The following is a 3,385-nucleotide window of genomic DNA, read 5'->3' on the forward strand; positions in this document are numbered from 1 at the left end:
ATAAACGTTTTTCTGTACATAAATCCAATAATAACTCTAATAATAATTATTATATTATATCTAATATAATCAAACACACAAACTTGAGAGAATTAAAAAATCAAAAATTTAATCAAATAAATCTAACATAGCCAATACATGCTACAGATACGCAATAATACTATGCCGTATTAATTATAATCAGAAAAATTATAAATATATTATATTTTGTTATAAACTAACAAAATAATGCATGTAACATGCAAACTATTAAAATTTGTGTATATGTGATAATTGTTCATACTTATATAAATATAAATTTTTCTTTTTATTACTGAAGAAAATAATATGTGTAAATTTAACATTATTCATAATTTAAATTTAGAATCCTTCCATTGCGTAAAGTTATATTTAAAAGAAATATGCAGTATTTCAGTAACTATTTTGTACATTATATTTATTAATGATATATAGAGGACAGCTCCCTATTGAAATAAGCGCCTAATATGAGATAGTTTCTGCTAAACTAATAAACGCTATTTATTAGTTCCATCATGAATTTATTGCTCTTGGATTGAAAACTATTTAAGTTCCAATTATATAGAAAATTCATTATTAGATTGTGCCTGTAGTCGTTGTAAAAAAGATTTTAGAATTTGGATATCTTCAAATTTCATTAAGATCTAAACTTTGTTTATTATTCAATAAAAATGTAAATATTTGATAATAAATTCTTCAGATAGTAATAGAGAAAGATTGTACTAATAGAAAAATACGCAAGCCAAACCCAGAAGCAAATGTTGATAGCATCTTCATTAAAATTGTCTGTTTCTATTCTATTCATTTTTATTAATATAAATTAACTTTAATATAAAAATCCCATTAGTTCTGATAGCATACATTTATTCACGTCAACCGGTGCCCAGAAATTTTCCAGTATGATTTTTATAATTCTAAATTTTTTATTACATTCAAGAAAGCATGCCTTCTATTACTTCACAAAATAATTAAATTGTAATTAAACAAATGATAATATATGTTAGATAAAAGACCAAGTTCAGTTTTAATTGGAATCCCAGTTTTAATCGATGCCATTTTTGCAATTTGCTAATTAACTTTGTTTACGTTATCTTTTTCAGACGAGAAGTTTAAACTTCAAAACATGTTAATCATAATATAGAATGTATATATTACTGAAGTCCTTTGTCAGAAGTTCAAAAGTCGAGAGATCAAACTGGCTATCAATATCTTCTATAATAAAAACTATATATTAATTATAAAAACATATATTTAAAGAAATCTTTATTGAGTTGCAAAATATATGATAAAATAATACGCAAAAATATCTTAACGTATAAGTAATTTGACAATGTTATGTATCTTTAATTTAAATACACTGATTGCACGGTTCTCGGTGGTTTCGCAACACAATAAATCTTCATTTTCTAAATTCTAGATTCTAAAATGTAAATAAGGATATAAATATAAACTTTTTTAACGTAAAATCTCATAATTATCAATTTCTTAATAACACTGCAATTATAAATCTGTTTAATTTAATGACTAATTTAAGTCAAAATAATTAATTCGAATGGACAGCAATATTCATTCGTTTAGCCGAAATTCCTATCACGTTCAGTGCTTTATGTATAACGGCGGTTTTCTTAGCACGTGTGTCATTTATAACAGCTCGTACTCGAATCAGAGATGCACCATAAGATATCTCACGTTTCCTTTATTGCGCATCGTCGGTCATTTTCGCCTTCATCGACTCTCCTGTGAACCTGTAAATGGCCTTATATTTTTCTCAGAACTATCCGATATATATTCTCTCCTGATCATAGTGTTCCATAGATTATCGCGAATTTCATACTCTGCCATCCTCAACACTGTTTCTTATAAAACTATATTATAAAATTTACGATATTTCATCATACATAATATATCCTGATTTTTAAATTTTTAAATGTATTCGTTCCCTTGTTATTTTTTATAACATTATAAAATTAAACTATTGTTATTTTTGATAGCATTATAAAATTAAAAAATAAAAGTAGAATATAATTTAGAATACAATATAGTTGTACATACAATTCTTGGTATAAGATATTCAAGGCATACACTTTTTATATTTAGATATATATATATATATATATTCATAATAAGCAAATAAAACTCCGAAGAGAACTAAAATTGAAAGAGAGAAATAGTTGGCTTTATAAAAATCAGTGGGTAAGTGATGCGCAAATAATATAAAAATAAATATACATATATTTAATTCGAATTAAATATACATAATTCGATATAAATATAAATATACATTGAAAATACACATAAATGTTTTAATTATATTTTTTATCATTTTCAGTATGTAAGAAAGAGACTATGAAGTTGATCTACATTATATACATCATGTTACAGTTTAAGTGTCAGAATATCCAATCATAGTCTAAAAGTAAGTATAAATCTGTTGCCTAACACAGTTCCAAAGTTTGCTAAACTGTGCTAAACTGTGTGTATCTTGAATATCACTTAAAGTCAAGTTTGATAACAAATAATTTAAAATGTATGTGACGATAATTTCATCTCCAGAACGCACCAACATCGCATTACAAATAAATTTTATTGAATTATATATTTATTTTTACATTAATTACGCACCGTTAACACAGTTTAACACTTTTTTGAGACTTAAATAAATGAAGTATTTTCCAATGTATTTTTGTTCGTTGAAAACGAACGTTCTCGTCGTAGGATTGGTCTATGTTAAGTTTTGAAAAAATTGAAGTTAAATATGCCAAAATTGTGATTTTTTGCCATATTTACCTTTTTTTTGTGGCTAAAATAAATTTTTTTTTCAATTTCATTTACGTTTTTAAAGCGCCGCTGATAGGGTCCCAGTTTTCAAATGAACATTATGAATATTATGAGTAGCGAGAGGGGATTTAGGCAATTTGCGTTCGTGACGGCATTTCCGCGATTTTCGTATACTAATTATGCATATGACAAAAAATTGTTCCATAATAAATATAAATTTATTTTATAGGTAAAAAATAGTATTTTAAAGTGACATAAATGAAATTTGTAAAAAATCTATTTTAACTACAAAATAATAGTAAATATGGCCAAAAGCACCAATTTTGGCACATTTAATCTTAATTTTTTCGAAAACCTGACATGTTAGACCAATTCTACGGTTGAATTCGTTTTTAACGAACAAAAATAAGATCAGAAAACGCTTCGTCGTTTATTCAGGTCCTAAAAAAGAGTCTATTTTTATATAATTTTTTATATAATTGTGTTATCGCACCGATTCCCTAGAACCTACTATTTTTTTATTTCAATTCTATATACTTCCATTTTTAGGTATATATATATATATATATATATATATATATATATATAT

The sequence above is a fragment of the Atta cephalotes genome (genome assembly GCF_000143395.1).
Source record: "Atta cephalotes unplaced genomic scaffold scaffold00074, whole genome shotgun sequence".
Taxonomy (NCBI): domain Eukaryota; kingdom Metazoa; phylum Arthropoda; class Insecta; order Hymenoptera; family Formicidae; genus Atta; species Atta cephalotes.